At 38.3% G+C, this 19,930-nt stretch overlaps 1 long non-coding RNA gene across 1 annotated transcript in view; it reads right to left on the reverse strand.

The window, feature by feature from the left end:
* The window catches only part of LOC134808615 (uncharacterized), a 110,244-nt gene that overhangs the window by 26,808 nt on the left and 63,506 nt on the right, over positions 1-19,930 (reverse strand). The window contains exon 2 of the long non-coding RNA XR_010151950.1: positions 7,394-7,554. This is a non-coding gene — a long non-coding RNA (uncharacterized LOC134808615). The remainder of the gene's footprint in view (positions 1-7,393; positions 7,555-19,930) is intronic.

Genomic DNA, 19,930 nt, shown 5'->3' on the forward strand with positions numbered 1-19,930 from the left:
ATGGAGCCAAAGGGAGGCTCAGAAAAATTCACGGGCAAGCCTTGTTCTCATTGTTGCTTAACTCTCAATTTCCCTAAATACTATGGTTAATTTCACTGGACATTAATAATGGCACCTGTCCCCTTTGACCACTTCAACATTTGTAGGCATCCTACACTGCAAAGTCAGGCCCCCACTAAACCTCCACACCCCTCCTCCAAGGCATAGTGATAAAGTCAAAAAAGCTGTTACTTTGCCTGTAAATATTTTGAATTATACAATGTTTCTAACAGAGAAGCACATCCCAAATTGATTTTGCAGAAACTCTTTCCCCACAAAATACTATTTTGTAATATTGCTATAAGGCACTAAGGGCAACAAACATCCCTGAAGGGGATTTTAAGGAGCTTGCTTTGACAACATTCTTTATTATGAATTTCTCTTTGGTGAGTTCCCAGTTATCAATGCTTATATAAAAGCTTGATTCATGAAAGTGAATTCAGCAACTATAGAACTGCCTCTTTGAAGGCCCTAGTTGGCCATCCAAACTGTGAAAAATGTGTAACAGACATGGTTCCTTAGTGTTTCCTCCATTTTATAGGCCAGGAAAAGGAATAATTTTCTTGCTCAAGGCCATGCAGAGGGAGAGCACTAGAGGAGTCAAAGGAACTCAAGAGTTCCTGATTGCAGATCCCAAGTATGATTTCCTGTGGCCCAGTGGTTCTAACATGTGTGGCCAGTTAGCTCTTTGTTCACTTGATGCTGGGATAAAACCAAGGGCTGCCTTCTTCCAGGCCCAGGCTTTTGTTTCTTTAGACTGATGATCTTAAAACTATAGATGCATGATGTTTACTCATAGGGTGGACATGGGTTTATTTTTCTAATTTTGAATCAGCAGGTTTTCTCTCTAATGATGAGCAATTACAAATCTGGCAGACTGTTTCATTCCACATGCTGAAAGAAAGCTACAGGAAGTATTTCCATTCTGAATGCCATAGAATTTGTGATTTGCATGTACCTTTTGAGTAAAAATAAAACATTTGCCCTGTATTGGCCCGAGTTTAATTAAAATGATGAGAATGTGTGATAGGCATTTGGTCTAAGGCAAAAAGGATGCACAGTATAGAAATTTGGAACAAACATTTTTTTTTAAATGAGAAATGCATGGTTGGCAGTGATAAGAAATGCCAAGACTATGTATTACATGGGATCACGGGTTGAAAATAGAAAATATCCTAATAATTCTGGTGCAATGTGAAACTGTTATAGAAAGGTTTGGATAAGATTACATGCTTTATGGGTAATGTTCCTGTAACTAACACTGTAGATGTTTATAATCTTTTCTATAGTCTTTTTGTGGCTGACCATGTATAGCTGATGGGCTGCTCATCAGTCCTGGCAGATTTTCCCATTTAACCATGCAGGGAAGAAGGAAGAGGATTTCTCTATCTCCGAGGGTTAAGCTCTGCAAAACTGATGATCATCCAAGAACACCAATGAAACAAAGTCAAAATGGCCAAGCACAGAAAGTGAATAACTCATCACTTGAATTGAGGATTATTAAAATTGACCACATTCTCCATTGCAAGACATTGTAATAGGGTGGATGTTAAAGAATGTTTCCTATTATATACCAAGTTCTAATTTAAAAAATACACACATATATAGTAGGCTAAGTAGATTTGCAGGTACATGTTGCCGGAGTCTTGGAGTGAATACAGTGGAATGAAGAAAAATCTGGGCTATGGATACTCTCATTTTACAGAACACCTTTAAGCTTCGTAGCTTACTAAGTAAATATTAAAATTCCTAAATAAGAGATGTGGAATCATTTACAAGGAGAATTATCACATTGTGAAGATATGCCATCTTCATTATTGAGGAAGATTGACGTAACAAAATAGACCTCAAACAACTGCATAAATCATGAATAGAGTTATTTCCATAGATGAGAAGTCTAATGTTTGGATAATTGGGATCAATTGTTTTGTTAATCTGTACCAATATCCATGAAGACATTCCTAAATTTCATTAAAAAATGGTGATTAAATGGCCCCTTATACTGTCTTCATGAGACCCAAATTCCCAACTTGAATCTCATCTTGGAAGTCTCCAAGTCTGGCCTTGACCCCTGTATACGTTGACTCAAATAAGCAAAATAGAAAATAAGGTAGAAAGATGGCAAATGGCTTGTATCCTCCCTCCTCAAGGAGAAACAGACAGCTACTACAAAAGATAACTAGTGTGAATTTTCACTTAGACTGCAAAGAGATCCGTGGTCTGCCTTTATCTTTATTAATAACGTTTGTCTTCCAAATAGCTCCTACCCAAGTTTCAGTGTTTAGTTTTAAACAGTAACAGACATTGTTTCAGCATCCTCAGAGTGCAATAAGAGTGTTAAAAAAAAAAAAGCTTTTCATTTAAACCTGACCTTTCTCCTATTTACTCCAAACACTTAAAAAATATAACCTTGAATTTCAGAAGCTGCAAAATTCGACTTTGCTAACATGGCTGCATCTTAGGTAATAATATTGAGAAATAAACAAATGACAAAAGATCACCAAATATCCTAAATATGAAATTGGGGTATAAGTGTGCAATTGGATCAAAACCCCACATCGGTTCAAACATACCCAAAGGGAAGAGTGACTGCCTTAATCCAACAGAGGTGTGAACATCTGTTCCAAACAGTCTCTCTTGGGCAGAGTTGGGCTCATTTAAGCAACTTTGTATGCCAGACAAATATACTTTATGAGAAAATATGTGTGGCTGAAGACCTCACAGAATCAAAACTCACCTTATTAAGACTTCGTTTCCATAAGAATAGATGTAAATAGAAGAATGTATAAAAATCTACAACCTTTGTATCTTAACCCATTTTTGAAACTTTTTGGGTTTTTTTGTTTTTTTTTTTTGAGATGGAGCCTCATTCTGTCACCAGGCTGGAGTCCAGTGGCGCAATCTCAGCTCACTGCAACCTCTGCCTCCTGGGTTCAAGCAATTCTTCTGTCTTAGCCTCCCGAGTAGAGCAATTTCACAATGTTGGCCAGTAAAACTCATTTTTAAAGCACAGGCTTTCTCTCTCTCTTTCTCTCTCTCTCTCTCTGTCTTTCTCTCTGTCTCTCTCTCTCTCCCTCTCTCTCATACACACACACACACGCATGCACACACACACAATCAAATTAATAGATATGTAATAACAGGATCACATCTAACTTCAATACTTCAATACCAATATTATTTATCTTTTCAGCACATTTTGAGACGGGCATTAACATCACCATTTAATGAATGCTAGGATGATACCCTTAGAGGATGTAAAGAAAAAAAAAATTAGTTCATTCATTTTCCAGGGCTTACTGAGCACTATGAGCTAGGTACTCTTCTAGGTAACAGAATTTTAATTGTAATAATGGTAAATGTCAAAATAATAGTACAGTAGTCTTCCAAATGATAGAGATTCTCAAGCAGGTTAAAAAAAAAAAAAAAACAATAAACAAGATAATGGTAAAGAAGGGTGAGTAGCTCTGTGGCCAATCTCAAGTGACACTACCAAGCGGCAAGGGCGTTACTAACTGTATAATGCTCCTGGCTCCCCCAGCTTTGGAATTATAGAGTATTTTATACTTTTTTGGAATTCACATTATTTTTATTTCTGTTCAAAAAGTTATTAATATTTTATCTAGTGCTACTATATATATGTATACTATGCAGTCATGCTGTTTTGGTTGTTAGTTGGCTGAGATACCTTCCAAATGTCACTAAATAACCACGTTAATTCTTTCATTAAAGAATCTAACCTATTTGTGGTTATATCTTGATATAAAAATCAAAGAATGCTGATGTACTGTGCTGTACAGTTGCCATCAGGATGTATGCTGTAGTACTCTACAGCCAAAAATCTTAATGACAAATGGCCTATTAGAGCACAGAAATTTGCATTTCCTTTTTAAATTATGTTTTCTTCTATGAAACCTAATGTTTATAAAGTTTAGTCATCTAAAAAGTTACTAAACAAAAAATTACCTTGTTTTTCAACATTTTACTTATTACAGACCCAGATAACAGTCAGTAAGAACTTTAGACCAGATCAACCACACTGAGTGGGAATAACTTCAGTGCAATCTTATTTCTGGTAAGTATGCAATATCCGTCAGGGGTTTTGAATAAAAAGAGCTCACAGATTCCTACATTTCATTTCAGGGTTCCTAGGATTCCCGTAGAAACAGAGAGAAAAACTTTCAGGCAGAAATGGGATTGACCTATCTCTTTTTTTCCTGTAGAGTATTCTGCCTTGAAGAAAATTTGAAAATATTTGCAATATCTTTGATTACACAATTCAAGTAGGTGATTTCATGCACCATCCTGTTTTATGTTCTCAGCTGCTTCAGAGTTTTTACAGGTTTCCATTGTGAAATATCATCTTATGCCATGGATGGGTATGGGATGAGAGAGGAGAAATTACCCCTCACCTGGTCTGAGGATCCTGCTAATTATCTGTAACCACACAGGGGTCATCAAGATGAAAGCAAAACAGAAATATTAAGGCAGGTCACTTTCAGTTATAAACTCTATTGCAATAAAGCGAGATGAGTTTGGGATTTAGCCCTCTTGGAATTATTGGAAGCAGAATCTAAAGTCTCCCTCGTACTGGCCGGTGTAAACAAACACTGAAGTCTTTATCCATGTACCCAAAAATGCTGGAACTTCTTTTGCACTTGTTCCCTGCAAGTCATTAATGACCTTGTGCTGTTCCTTTAAGAAAAGCATATTAGAGAGTCGAAGGTAGCTAGAACAGACATCACCAGAGGCTGAATGTAAATGACTCAGCACAAGTTAAATGGAAAGAGAAATAGAAGCACAAATATTTTCATTGAAAATTATGCATTCACAAGCCCTTAGATTAAATATTGTTCCTGAAATGAGTGGTAATGCATCAGGAAAGAGAAACCCCAAACTTACATGGATTGCCCTTTAACTACAGAACAAATTTGGTGGAATTTCTAGAACACCTGTTCACACCAAGCCCTCTGCTTTCAGAAGTTTCATTTTCTTAGATCAGAGCTTGCTGCCAACAAACAAACTCCAGTGAGTGGCACAGCCCTCCTCCTCCTTCCCCTGCCTCTTCTTCTTTCTCTCATGGTTTGCTATTTCTGAAACCCTAAAGGTCAGAATAATCAGAGGAGACTCAGGAGAAGGATCCAATGTTCCTTGTACCTTCCCATTTTGCCTCAGGCCATTAAAAATCAGGTATTAAAACTCTGAGTTTTCTTTTTTTTTTTTAGACTTTAGACAGAGTCTCACTCCATTGCCCATACTGGAGTGCAGAGGTGAGATCTCGGCTCACTGCAACCTCCGCCTCCCAGTGCAACCTCTGCCTTCCAGGTTCAAGCAATTCTCATGCCTCAGCCTCCCGAGTAGCTGGGACTACAGGTGCACGCCACCATGCCCGGCTAATTTTTGTATTTTTAGTAGACACGGGGTTTCACCATGTTGGCCAGGCTGGTTTCGAACTCCTGACCTCAAATGATCCACCCATCTCGGCCTCCCAAAGTGCTAGGATTACATGCGTGAGTCACCGCGTTTGGCCAAAACTCTGAGTTTTCAAAGGAAGACATTATTTAAACATAGACACTTGTAGATCACAGTTCCTGTTTCAAACTGGTATCTTAATGTAAAACTCTTCTCCCCCTCCCATCTTGGTGGCTCACATGTCAGCTTCCTCTTGGCTCTATCCCTCTTTTTCCCCCTTCACCTTCACTACCTAGTCCTGAATTGGGGGTCTTGCCTGAATTAGAGCCCAGTCCCAGGAATTTCCACTAAGAACACCTAAGTTTCTTCCTATAAAGGTAGAGAAAGGCCACCCCATATGCTCTAAGTAGATGATAAAGTTTCAGGGGAACCCATCTGCCTCTCTCTTTTTCAGTTTCCAAATCCTGAGAAGTTTTCTCTGATATAAATTGATCCCAAAGCCTGTCCCATGCATGAGCGTGGGTGTGACTCTCTGTTCACAGCACTACCTGCTTCAAATTGGTTAAAGAGCCTTTCCAGATTCATAGACCAGATCAAAGGCATAGTGCTGGCAGCCAGAGGACAGGGGCTGTCACACCCCAATTCGCAAAGGAGGGAACTCCAGGATTTTCATCTGGTTTTGCAGAATGCCAAATGTGCTCCTGGCTTTTGTAATAATACTAATTATGCCTTCCAAATTATAGGCTGGACAGATGTGTTAACCAGGCCCTGAGGTGCATTTGTCAGTAGGTGTCCAACTGTGAGCACCGGGCAAGTCTGTGCAAGAGCCCAAAGGGCATAGCCAAACACATAGCAAACTTCGAGGAGCTGTTCAGCTACTTGGACTCAAACTTCACTTGCTCTTCGCTGTCTGGTTGTAAATTGCTTCATGTGAAAGCACATACACACTCATTAAACATTAAGGCTTTCCAGGTATTTCAGGCCATTTTCTCCCTAAGTCCACTTTTTCGGTTTTCTATTTTCTGTTTGGCCTGTCCTTTCTTCTGAAGTGTGCACAAGCTTCCCCTAGGTTAGAGATGTGGGTGACAGTATTTCAATACCCAAAGATCCCACAGGTCACCAATTGCCTCAAGGACAAATTCTTCTGCTCTAAAATACACCTTCCTTATCCATTATTTTTGGTGCCTAAAATACTGAAGTTCAGGCTTAGTTGTTCGTTTTTTAACTTTTTATTTCTTTTCAGATAACTTCCCGATATTTGTGTGCCAACGAGGGGTCATACTTTAGTTATCTGTGTGAGATTTTTTTCAGATGTTTTACAAGAAGTAAGTTTTGATAAGAAAAAAGAGAATGTGATGATATAGGAGAAAGGGAGTTAAAGAGAGGAAAGGAAGGAAAAAGGAGAGGGAGAAAGGAAAAAAGGGTGAGAGGGAGGAAAAAGAAAAGAAAAGAGAGAAGAGGAGAGGAGAAAAGGAAAGAAAAATCATGAGGAGTTGAGAGGAATGAAGCAGGGAGACATCATGGGGCCTAGAAGAGGAGTTTGGAAAGTACAACAGACAAGTGTCACCTTCTCAGAATAGACCAAGGACAGCCTCTGTTACCTCCTATTCCAAATACTTATTTCTGCAGGGAATTTTCCAGACCCAAAGATTTTGCTTCCAGTCTGAGGAATTAGATTCACAGTCAAATTTTTCTGAATTGCTGAAAGCGAGTGAAGTCCATAATTATCCCCAGAAACTAAAGAGTCTGCTGAGTCATTTAAAAATATAATTTAAGTGACACTCCCTCAGTTATATCTCTCTTGTGTTAGCATTTTATTTTAAAGGTGGTATAAATAGTCATTTTGAAAACAGTTGCCATCAGGAGCCCCAAGCTGACTCTGCTAAAGGGGTATGCAGACAGAAGGGTTCCATGTCCAATAAGCCCACTCCCCTTAACCCACCTGGGGCTCCTGCCCTGGGGGCTGAAACTTCAGGTTGTCTCTCTTCAGGGTAGAAGGATGGAAAAGTTTGAAGTGAAAATGCCTGATTTTAAACTTTGTTCTGAGCATCACTCAGAAGACTGTCCATAGATGTTCTTCCCATCGACTTCTTCCAGAATATTCTTTCTCAGAAAAGAAAATAAATAGACTGTTGTCAGCTTCACTTTGATGCCAAGCAGGAAAGACTTCCAAGGTTATAAGCTCATGTCTAAGGTGCTAGATAAACATCTCCAGGTGTGGGGATGAAGCTACTGCACACTGCAATTGTAACAGAATCGTAACCAAGCACATACGTACATTTCTTTTTTCAACTCTTAGGTCAGACACGATGTAAAAATATCAAGATGTTTACCAAAGTATTCCCAACCACAGTTTGAGCTATCAATCCATCCACTACTAAAACGTAAGCTTTGGTATTTTCAACGACTTGAAGAAAATTAACTCTAGCAATCGCCTCCTACTTTTTACAGAACTGCTCAGCTTCCGCAGCGGCAGGAAACACTGTTTGAATCAACGGCTGTAATAATACTCCTCATTCCTGCTAATGCAAAGCAGCAAGGCCTGGGCCCTTCTGTTTTACGCTGCACACTGATTTGGAAGCAAATATTTTTCCAACAACATCACTAAATTGAAAGCATTTTGAAAAATCTGAAGCTTTCACAGAATATTGTTTTGGAAAAACCAACCCTAGTAGATCTGTCAGTGACATAAGCCATCCCCTTCAATTTAGCTTGAAAATGCGAGCTCACCCTGTCAAACAGCTCTAAATTACATATATCTTTGCACAGGGCATTCCAAGATCCAATTTAAAAGGTGGGGAAAGTGGGGAGTAAAAAATGTTATTTTTTTCCATTATGCTCTTCTTATTTATTAATAAAAACAGTGACATCTCTCTGCCTTTAATATTGTTGGGGCACATGTATTTGTAAATAAGGAATCCAGGCACAGTTGTGAATCTAAAATGCTTAATCACATATTAATTTTTAAAGTTATAATTCACCCAATACCCAAATAGGTACTAAGAGCTTACTACAGACAATGGTCAATATTAGGTTCTTTGATAGGTATAAAGTTATTCAAGAAATGAAGCCATCAATTTAAGGTACTTACCCTCTATTCGAGGATATAATAAAACATGCAAATACTTGAATTCTAAGACATCATTCTTCTATGAAAATGAATCACTTGGCACATCTTTTCCTGTGCTTTCTAATCTCTGTTGATTTGAGCATCGGAGCTTCTAATGGTCATCCCTCATGTGTCTATCGTCTTACTTATCAATATTTAGGGGGAACCTTGTAAAATAAACTATACCCAACTGTGTTTTGCTATCTTAACGTCTCTTATAAAACACTCTAATATTTAAATACGCTGCAGTTTGTTACATTGATTTCCCTCCAATCCTTTTACTTTTCTTATAGAAAATTTCAAAAATATAAAAAGTACAAGGAATGTGTAATGCTCCCTCAGTGCCCTTCACACAGTTCCAGTGATGATCAGTACTTAGTTAGTTTCCATCTGAATGCCCACCTGACCTCTCTTTCTTAACAGCCAGACCAGATTATTTTGAAATGAATCCCAAACATCGTAGCATTTCTTCTGTAAATATTTCAATGTTGTCACATTGAGTTTTAAGTTTCCTTTACATTTTAATGAATCCTTGATATTTTTAGGTATTTATCAGGCTACTTCACATCCCACAAAGTATGTTAATTTGTATTCTATCTACACACATAAGTGGTGGAGTTGGCCCATCTATTTTAAACGAATTATCATGGAAATAGTCTATATGCATCATCATTTTTAATCATCACGGAGTTTTGCACAGCTATGTATCTGAGTTTACAAGCTCACACTTTGTCAGTCACTTCCACACTATTATTTTGAGCATGTTAGTACTTGCCATTTATTTATTTAGAATATTTTTATATTATAATGAGCTTCTCACATTCTTGTTTTCTTTCATGCTCCCAGGCCGTTATTGATCTGTGAAAGTCTCCTCATTCCAGGGAGCAATCTGCTTTATGGGAGGGAGCTGTGCCCAGTTCATGGGTCTTTCCATGTGGCTTTGAAGGGACAAAAGCATCAAGTTCAAGGATATTATTAGGAAAAGCATCCAAATACCTTGGAGATTCTCATGGGGAGGGGCTGAAGTGATGGGGGTAGGACAAACTCCTCGTGGTAGAATAAGAAAGTGAAAGCTACATCATGAGGTTAAATAAGCAAGAGGATTCAAAATGCCAAGCTTCTTTATTCTAAGTGAAGAATTGCATTCCCAAGGCTCACTTCTATGAGAAAAATGAAGTCTTGTGTTCAGGTGGTTAAATCAAACATAAAAAGGAGAAATAAATTCCCCGGTGCCAATAAAAAGTCTCTCCTTGCTGCTCAAAGCAAAAGTTTTGAGACATTCAACAATAGGTCAAAATAACATTCTGTGTTCTGCACACCATATTCCAAACTCAAGCAAAATGTCTACGGAATTTTTTTTTTTAATTTCAAAGCCTTTTGATTAAAGTGTACCAGAAGGGCACTGACAGAGCAGGCTGTTTCTGTTCTTCTGCGGAAGGTTTCAATGGCCGCCGCACACTCTCTAAATCTATTTACTTCAAGGCTGGAATGAAACAAACATGACAGATGGTTTTTTAAAAAAATCAAAGGGGAAGTTCTTGGAACACATCCTTCAAAATAAAATTTTGTTTCTTTTTTTTTTTTTGGAGCAGCTGAAATGATTTTTCAGAACATCTGATGAGCGATTTTAATACTTCAACTTTCTCCTCCATGAAGCGAGCCCATTCATTTGGAGACTTCTGTTCTTTTGTTTTATTTCTGTGAGTGTCTTTCTTTGACAAGACATAAAGTCTGAAAACGACAATATGCTAAATGAATGGACCCATAGTATATTTGGCTACATAAGGGCTGCTGGAGTATACTTTGGATTTTGACGGGATAATAGAATGCTTAATGGAAGAAATCTTGAAGAAATAACAAGGAAAGTTAATGAGTCTTCATGTTTACTATTGCTCATGTTCACGGGGGATGAGCAATTTTCCCTCACCTGTTGTAAGGACAGTAACTAGAGGGGTACTCCATTCCCCGGAAGGCCGGACAGCTTAGGTTAGGAAAACACCATAAAAGGGAATGGGGGGTTAAGGAGCTTGAGGAAGGGTTTGGGGATTACTGTGTAGAGCTGGTTTTCACCTACTCATGCTCAGAGGAGCACTGGTTTACCACCATCAGTAAGCCTCACTTACAAAGCTGAAATTTAACTTTTGGAAACGTGCAAAACCACAGTTGACATTAGCACAGTCTGTTAAAAGTAAAGAATGGCTCTTGCTCAGTTTTCATATGGACTGGATATAAGGGAGAAAGAGGAGACAAATAGGACTCCCAGGTCTCCTGGGTGGGTCACAGCAGGTGGGACACTGAGTCCATGGAAGACAGGAGACAGAGGAGATCTGGAAGCTAACATGTAGCTTTCAAAGGCTTGTCTAAAGACTCACAAATTTAGAAATCATGCCATCTCTGGATCTCATAACTAAAAACTGGAGGACTGAGACCTCCACAGAAAAGCAGCATGAGGCTATTGTTTAAAAACACTAACTTCGGTTTGCAAAAGACCTGGATTAAAGTCCCTGCATCCCCACCTTTTAGCCATATGACCCTAGATCAAGGGGAACAGCCTTTTTGGGTTCTTTCCTTATTGGTTAAACTTGGGTCACTGAACCTTCTTCTTAGGATGTTAAGATACTCAAATGAGGTCATGTGAAGAAAGCATCTATCATAGAAATAGGCCCTTAACACAGCTATTCCCCTCCACTCAGGCCCCATGGTACCAGCCAAAGGAGAATATGTTCTATATGGGGGTCACAAGATCTGCCCTGACCATAGCCCTAACCCAAGAAAAAACAAAACTATACTAAGTGAAATAAGCCAGGCACAGAAGAACAAACACTGCACGATTCCATTTTATTCATTATCGAATGCAGTCGAACTCATTGAAGCAGAAAGCAGAATGGTGGTTGCCAGGGGCTGAGGAGGGCGGAAATAAAAAGTTGCTCTGCGTACAGGGCTTCAGTCATACAAGATGAAAAAGTTCTAATGATCTGCTGTACAGCAATGTGCATATAATTAACAATACCATACCATACACTTAAAAATTTGTTAAGAGGATAGATTTCATGTTATGTGTTTTTTACAATAAAAAGAAAGTAATGCTCTCTAAACCCCCACCAGCTCCCCGCATGGTCCCAAACTTTGATAGCATTCCTAGAAGGACTGCCCAGGGAAGCTCGCTAATAGTTATCCTGGTTACAAGCATAAAAAGATAACTAACAATGCAAGGGCAACATGATAAGTACCAAATTCTAAACAAATAGTAATGCAGAAGATACTTTGAGTTACAAGAGAGAGGAATCACTTGTGTCAATGTGATAGGAAGACAGAGCGGGCAGGAAGGAGCAGCCTGCTCTGGCTGAACGATCTGTGCCAGGCCCCATCCAAAGTGTTTCCAGAAGGCACTATTGCATGAGAAAGGAGAATCCAGAAATAGATCAACACATCCCAGCCCTTAGCATTTCCTGGCCCAAACTCAATGTTTCCTAAACATTTGGTGAATGAATGTAAAATCCAAATTTCACAGAACCACCTATTACAAATTTTATTTACTTAGCTGACAGCAAGTTAATGACATATTTACAAAGCTTATAACAAAGCCATTTGGTTTGGCAATGTCATTTGACACTAAAAATGAGCTTATGCTTTGACCCAGCAATTCCAATTTGCAATGTCTGCCTAAAAAATCCCTGTATAGAACACAAGGAGACACGTATGACGATGGTCATGACAATGTTGTTTGTCAAGGCAATGGCTGAATAAATTGTGGGTGACTTGTACAGTGGAATACTACACAACACTGAAAAGGAATGAGCTGGATCTATTATAAAAACATGAAATGAACCCAGAAATATAATATTGAGTAAAAATGATTATTGCAGGAGATTATGCCACTTATGTTCAAACACACATGCACACCCTCAATACTATGTTGCTTCTATACATATACATGTATGCATACAAAATATGGAAAAAGTCTAAAAGGACAAATATGTATTTGGCCCATATATATACATAAGAGTACAAGAGACAATGCCAACTTTCAGAGATTTAGGAAACTCAAAATCATTATGCTAAGTAAAAGAATCCAAACATAAAAACTTTATAATATATTATTTTACTTATTTGAAAATTTAGAAAAGATAAGACTGTAGTAACAGAAAGTAGGACAGTGGTTTCCAGAGCTATAGCATGGATACAGGAATTGGATACAAAAGAGCCCAAGGAAGCTTTTTGGGGGGACGGAAATGTTCTATATTATGATCAAGATGGCAATTACACAGGTGTTTACATTTGTCAGGACTTACTGAATTGAACACTTAAAACTGGTGAATTTTATTGGATGCAAATTATATCTGAATAATATTAATGAAAGCCTACGATAAAGGCTACTATTAGGAGGATATGAGAGCTGATATTGGAGTTTAATTTTTAAAGAGAAAACACACGTTAGTCTTATTTACTGTGACATTATGTATATTGTCTTGAACTCTTTTGCCCTTTACATAGCAAATTACCACAAACTTATTTTTTATTCTTAGGGAAAAAAAATGTGCTGTATACATTTTTGTTGTTGTTGTTACCTGGACTGTTCTAAATAGAAACTGAAAATGTTTGAGGGGGAAATATGTGTCCCTCCCACATTTGGTATGAAAAGAAGAATGCTGATGAGAGCGGCCAAGAGCTGGGTTCTAAGAGGTCTTTTGTCTGTTCACCCTCCCCTCTGGAGGCTCTGTTGTATCATCTGAGTACTAGAAGGCTGGGTGCCAGCTGACCTCTTAGACTACTTCCAGCCGCAGCCGAGTGCTTGGTTCTTTTGAAACCCAATGCACCAGGGAAAAAGATTGGCATGGGCCTCAAAAGAAAAATAAAGATAGTTAGAAATGACTGTATCCACTTATATCCAAAGATATGATTGGGAGCCTTCAAATTCCACATGCCCTGTTCCTTCAGTCAGTTTTTCCCATTGCCTGTAGCAACTGAGTTACTTTACTCCTGAGAAAGCTGTTGTAGTGCTGAAGAAAGCACAACAGACCCAAGACCGTAGTGAATGACCTTAACTTTGACCGAAGCAAATTCATACAGCTCTTTTTTTTTCAATTTGTTGTGGAAATGCAAATTAAAAGAGTATAGATTTAGTCCTTTCCCATCTGTCTTTTTTCTAATGACCTATTAAAATATTTAATTATATATTATATTTATGATATACCATATATATATATAAAAAGAAATAAAAATTGGAGTGTTTTTTTAACTACAGGTGTATGAGACAGGCTTCTTCAGAGAAACAGAATCAATAGGATCTCTATATAGATTCATAAAAAGACCTTTATTTGAAGGGATGAGCGCTTGCAATGATGGAGGCTGTTCAGTCCCAAAATCTGCAGTTGGCAAGCCAGAGACCCAGGAGAGCCAAGGGTGCATTTCCATTCTAAAGGAGGTCAGGCTTGAGACCCAAGAAGAACAGATGTTTCAATCTGAGTCTGAAAGCTGACGAACAGAAAACAGTGTCTCAGCTCAAAAGCATCAGACAGGAGATCCCTCTCACTCATGGATGGTTCAGCCTTTTTGTTTTATTCAGGCCTTCAACTGATTGGACAAGGCCCACCCATATTAGAGAAGGCCATCTGCTTGACTCAGTCTACCAATTAAAGGCTAATCTCATCCAGAAACACTTCCACTGACACATCCAGAATAATGTTAGATCAAATATCTAGGCACCCCATGGCCCAGTCAAATTGACCCAAAAAATTAACCATCACAATAGAGAAGTCTTAAATTCCGTCATTGAAAGAGTGCAAGGAACTCTAGGACACCAATACCTTCCCAAACAATAAAGAGTCTCAATAGTAATTAACTGAGGTCTTAAAGGAATTAGAACCAAATGTAAGCATCATTTAGCTAGAAATTTCTTCTCTTGAAACCCACCTTTTTAAGAATACAAGAAACACATTTAAAGGGAAGCTGGGGCAAACCCATTGAAGTTGGCATCTTCTACATAGTTAATCCCAAATCTGGATGGGGGCAAGGCAGATTTATTTGGACTGAATGAGTTGATAAATAGTTTTTAATTTGCAAATTAATTGTGAGGGCTTTCAGTACATTTGTTCTGTCTCTCAAAGTCCATGTTAACAACCATTATCAGTAGCTCTTGGCCTTTGAGTTGTCTTTCCCTGAGAGAAGAGATCATTTGGCTCTCTCACTTTGAACCCTAGGACTTCCATCTTAATGATGGTTGGCCAAGGTTTGGGCACAGTCTGGGCTAAAGTGACCAACTATGCTAGTTTGCCCAGGGCTGTCCAGGTTTTAGCGTCGCAAGTCCCACATCCCAGGAAATTCCTCAGTGTAGGCAAACCACGAGGGTTGCCTACCCTAGTCTGTGGCCCTGGCTCTGTCCCCTGTCAATCTCTCCCTCCTTCCTTGTTGGTCTTCTTTCAAGTGATCAATTCATTGTGAATAGCCAGCACCCAGCACAGAGCCTGGTTCATAGGAAGTACTAAGTAATTTGTTGAAATACTGAATGAATAACAATAATAATGATATAACAATAGCTACCATATATTGATAATTTTCTTCATGCCTGTTTCAAGAATTAAAGTATTAATTCATTTGCTATCTCAACAGCCTCATGAGATATAAAACACTATTTTCATATACTATAACTGAGAAGGCAGAGGCAAAGAGAATGCTTGGGAAAAAAATAGAAATAGAGCAAAGCCTACTGATCAGTCCATCTGGGATGAGACCCTGTAAAGTTGGCCTTTCTAACACTGGAATTTAGACAACTGAGATAAGACCTCTATCTTCCTAGAATACATCACCTTCTTTAACAAACTGAAACAGAAGAAAATTATTCATTCTTTCTGAGCAAGCTGTCACCCACCATAATTGTGAACTGGAATTTTCTGGTGAAAATAATAATGACACTGATCCAGAAAGTCAGCTGAAAAGCAGGATACAGGCTGGTAACATTGCAAAATTGCACGTGGGAGGACCTGAGCTCTGGGCCCCAGAGAGTGCTGTGGCTCAGGAGGTAGGACCACATGGGAGACCACACCCTAGAGGAAGATGGGATCTGGACATGGGACTGGCTGTGACCGTAGGGTACATTCTGGTTCTGGGGAAAGACCCAGTCCCTAAAAGATGCATCTTCCCTCTACCGCTGGACTAATAAGGATCATTCTCCAGCTAAGAGAAAACAATCTGATCGGTTCAGCTAACCTGATTTAGACAAGGATTATTCTCAGAGAAGCACATGATGTTAAGGGAAGTGCAAGAAATAACAGAAAGAGAAGCCAAGTTGGAGAGCTCCTCAGAGGACATGGCAGAGGCAAACAAGATACAGAGAGCAGATAGATTGGGAGAATCACCAAGGAAATCTGATGCTTATTTCAAGACTGAGGTTAAATGTAAAATATGGCCAGAAGGACCTTGTCATAGCAAGATGATGCCTCTCTTTTACCATAATAGTTTCCAAGCTTTGTAACCTGGGCTAGGAGCCACATATTCTTAAAACCATGGTATGTGCTACATCCTTCCACCAGAAATTGATGTGCCAAACAATTTCTCCTTGAGGAGTGATGAGGTCATTAGGTTTCTCATTATAGTAATTAGCATAAAACTGAGAAAATCATCAAGATAATTCAGGGTTTTCTTTAAGCACTTTTGGCTACTAGCTAGATACAACAAACAAAAATAATTTTAGGTAGAAATTTCTGAGTATTTGTCTTATGTCTTCATTGTTACTTGACATAACATATACACACAAGATAAAGGTAACTGGAAAGTAAGATTCAGATTATAAAATCTTGACCAGGCACAGTGGCTCATGCCTGTAATCCCAGCACTTTGGGAGGCCAAAACAGGAGAATCACTTGAGCCTATGAGTTCAAGACCAGCCTGGGCAATATAGTGAGATCTCATCTCTACAAAAAAAAAATTTTTTTTAATTAGCCAGGCATGGTGGTGTGTGCCTATAGTTCCAGCTACTCAAGAGGCTGAGGTGGGAGGATCGCTTGAGCCAGAAGGCAGAGGTTGCAGCAAGCCAGGATCACACCACTGCACTCCAGCCTGGGCAATAGAGAGAAAGATTCTGTCTCAAATAAAGAAAGGAAAGAAAAGAAAATCTAGGGTTTTTCTCTCTCTTCCTCCCATAAACCATGTTCATTAAAATAGCATTTTCTTATTAATGATTTTTAATTTTGTTTGGCTGTAAAGTATTCTCCATTTTTGTGTGTGCCACCCTGAGAGAATGACACAATGACCTCAAGACCTATCTCAACTTCCTCAAAACTATGTTAATTTTTCTGCATTTCAGGTATTTTTCTTCCATCTATTTAGCACTTTAGTAGAGGGAGTTCATGGTTTCAGCCGGGAAGGTCAGAGAATCAAATGGATGGCTTCGGAGTGTGATCACACAAGATCATCAGTCATAATATCAAGGACCTATTATAGCTGACTCACAGAATTAAATTATTAGGAAGCCAGATCTTTGATACGTTATCCTTTCCACAGCAAGCTTAGCACTCCTTTTATTGATTCTTTCAACAAATAGTTATTGAGCATCTTCCATGTGTAAAACCTCTGCTTGGCACTTTGGGATGGGGAGGGAGCGAGGGGGGCGCAGAAGATCAAAACAAATAAGACACAGAGCCTGACCCTTAAACGTTTACAATCTAGTAAGGGAAATAAGTCCAGCACATAAATATAATGAATAAAAAATGAGAGAGATAGATAGATAGATAGATAGAGAGAGAGAGAGAGAGAGAATGGCTGTGGCATTTATGGAAAGGAAAGATGGCCTTCTGTAAAGCTGGGGTTGAGAATCAAATCTGTATTCTCTTCAAATATATAGATTTGAGCTCAACCTTAATATATGGTAATATTTGGTAAGCAGAGTTAGGAAGAGAAGAGAATTAATTTTATAAAGAAAATCCAACATTTTAAAAATAGCCTTATATGAGGAAAGGCAGGATCATGCCCAGCATTACAGAAAGTTTAAACTCAGAAGTCTCTTATTAACTCTCCACCACTTTGAAAACCACAGCTCTCTTAACACACCCAAAACTGTTATCTTGTGCATTAGTTGTGAGACTATCCACTTATTGGTTCCATCTGGGTGTCTAAAATGAAATCAGAAGGCTCTAGACAGACTCTCTTCAGTTCTCTTCTGATTAGTGTTCCCCTGGGCTTTTCTTCCCAAAATAAAGTTAAGTGCATTTAAGTTTCTAGGATCTTCTTTACATCCTTTTGAAAATGCAGAGTAAATATTATGTTGGCTTCTTTCTGCAGTCAATTAATGTATCTTCCTTGCCAATGTCATAAATATAACTTTTTTCAGTTGATGCTTTTCTTATTGCATACATATGCTATTGATAATTACTTGTTTTTGAGTTCTTAACCATTTGTGCATGGAAATACAACTGAGGTTTAAATGTTAAGACTATTACATTACTAAATGCCTTATTTTATAAGTGAATAGGCCATCACAAGCCCTATTCCATGCATTAAAATTGTACTCACCAAAGGAATCCATCTACCATACTGAAATCCTAAAACAATCAGGCATTCTTGTAGGAAAGTTAATACAACAGCCTCTGTGCCTTCTCTGTAATCAATTTCCTACAGCTTCTGTATGATGGCAGCTTAGGAAATTTTCTGGTTTTACTTTCTATGTTTAGATAAAATAATGATGACTCAATTAAAGATGCCCAATCTTAAAAATGAATTGGAAGGAGGTCCTGTTTGGGCCTAGAATAAATGACTATGGCAGTCTTCTATGGAACTATGAGGGGCAAAGAGAGTAGGGAGGGGCAGAACAGGCAATGGGATGAATCACTGCACAGACATAAGGTTCCCCATATTAAAACACGCATGCTTGTCTCTGTCTCTTGTTATTGCAATGAAAGGCGGACTGTTTGTCTTGGTATATAGGTCAATCATGCATTCTTTACTAGATTCCCCTCCATGGAAAGTGGAGAATACAGTTGGTTTAAGTGTGAACATTGCTTTTTTAAAAAGGGCACTTGAGATTTCGAGCTTAATGGGCTGTTTCCTATAAATCTGGGGTTATATTTGCAAGCATCTCCTCAGCTTCCTCTGTTGAGGTCTGTCAGCCCACAGAGCACTTGACTGGACAGCGGGATGGACAGTTTTCATCTGCCATCACCCCGGAATGAGTGGTCCAGTTGCCATGCACACCTGCTTGCCTTATAAAATGTGCTACAGTTACAGCTAAAACAAATTGCCCATAATAAAAATAACAATAATGATAATAGTAATAATAATTAACTTCTGCTCCATTCCAGGATCCCAACCTCTCACACCTTTAATGAGCCAATGTGCTCATTTCTTAAACCTAAATTGTATCAGGATATTTTTAGAAGTATGTTGCCTAACAGGTTTTAGTTGGGAGGCATTTTGCCTGTTTATTTGGCCTCATCTTTGTAACATTAGTACTCAGCTTAATGAATTAAGAGAAGCCAATGGATGAAGCCACAGGAAATAAACTCAAACCTCTTTAATTTAGATTTATTAGGAGATCTGAATGACCTTTCTTGAAATCTTAATTATAAAATACTAACTATATTATTTTTAGCTGTAATAAATTATTGCCAAATAAAGATCTTCTGACAATAAATACATATTTGTATTACACATAATTTTCCCATTAAGTTATTCAAATATAAGAATGATCCTAGAAGATTGTTACGTTATTATTCTTAAATAGGCTCAAGCCTGTGGTCAAACTAGTTGCCAGTGTTCATTTCCTTAGGGAACACTCAGGAAGGCATTTCCGTGAAGTACTTAATTACACGTGCTTGCTTGCCTTACTCTTAAAAAGAACGACAGAATTATTTTGACCCAGCACCGTCCAACAGAAGTAGCCATATATGTCATTTTAAATTTTCCAATATCCACAATGGAAAATAAAAGAAACCAGTAAAATGGATTTTAATGATATGTTTTATCTAACCAACATTTTCAAAATATTGTTATTTCAACATATAATCTGTATGAAAATTATTGAGATAGTTATGACTTTTTTGCTGTACTATGGCTTCAAAATGCAGTTTGCATTTGTCACTTACAGCACCTCTTAGTTTGGACCAGGCTCACATCAAGTGCTCAGGAGTCACTTGTAGCTAGCAGCTACTGAATGGGACAACACAGTTCAAAATAATTACAGTACTTATCATAGCTTTTCCTTCCAACTACTTATATATGTATTCCTAGCTTTGAACTTAAACTTCCGGAATTACTGTCCCACGAAACAAAACAAAGCCAAACTAAAAAAAAGGAAAACAAGGGAAGAAAGAAGATGTCTCTGGTCCAAATTTCTTAACGTGGCTTACAAAGAGTTTCAAGGCCTGGCCTCTGCCACAC

The sequence above is a fragment of the Pan troglodytes genome, chromosome 17, assembly GCF_028858775.2.
Source record: "Pan troglodytes isolate AG18354 chromosome 17, NHGRI_mPanTro3-v2.0_pri, whole genome shotgun sequence".
In the NCBI taxonomy this organism is placed as follows: domain Eukaryota; kingdom Metazoa; phylum Chordata; class Mammalia; order Primates; family Hominidae; genus Pan; species Pan troglodytes.